This window comes from Poecilia formosa, unplaced genomic scaffold (genome assembly GCF_000485575.1).
Source record: "Poecilia formosa unplaced genomic scaffold, Poecilia_formosa-5.1.2 Scaffold45, whole genome shotgun sequence".
Lineage (NCBI taxonomy): Eukaryota > Metazoa > Chordata > Actinopteri > Cyprinodontiformes > Poeciliidae > Poecilia > Poecilia formosa.
The window spans coordinates 118,595-119,313 of NW_006799984.1; positions in this window are offsets into that span (position 1 = coordinate 118,595).

A 719-nucleotide genomic window follows, 5' to 3' on the forward strand; every position below is an offset into this window, starting at 1 on the left:
TCAATTCAGTTCAATTCAATTCAATTCAATTCAATTCAGTAGAGCTTATTTGTGCTTTATTTAGCACCAAATCAGGTAAGAAATCGTATGTAAAAATTCAGAGTAATGGTGTAAAAGAACAAACAAAAGGTGAGTTAAACAATTATAAGAGTGAATCCTGTCACCTCCACATAATTTACACCATGAGGTCAAACATGAAGGTAAAGGGAGCTACGTTAAAAATAAAATGTGTAAGAATCAAATTGGAATTTTACTCAGTGATTAAAAATACAAATTCATTCTATGTAATTAATAATAATGAAGCAAAAATGAACAATTTCTGGATTCTGAGTCATGTAACAACATGACTTTCCTGCAGAGGGCAGCATCCCATCACCAACAGCTAAGCAGTGAAGCAACATGACAGTTTTATTCTAATCTGTTCACAATCTTTTCAAACAATGATGTTGAAAAATGAACAAATTTATCAAAATCAGAACATCAGATTTGAAGATAAGAAAGACTGAAAGCTCTGACTATTAATTTCTGAGCAGTTTAGACAAAGAAACAGTGATAATCACCAAAATAATCTCCTTGTGGAGTAAAACTTAGAATCAAACTCACTAGACTTTCAATGGATTCTGTCCATTTGGTTTACAGAACTCAGCAGAACCTCCAGTATTACAAACCCAAACTCCAGCGTGAAGCGGCTGAGTGAATCTGGTCTGGACTCTGTGGAT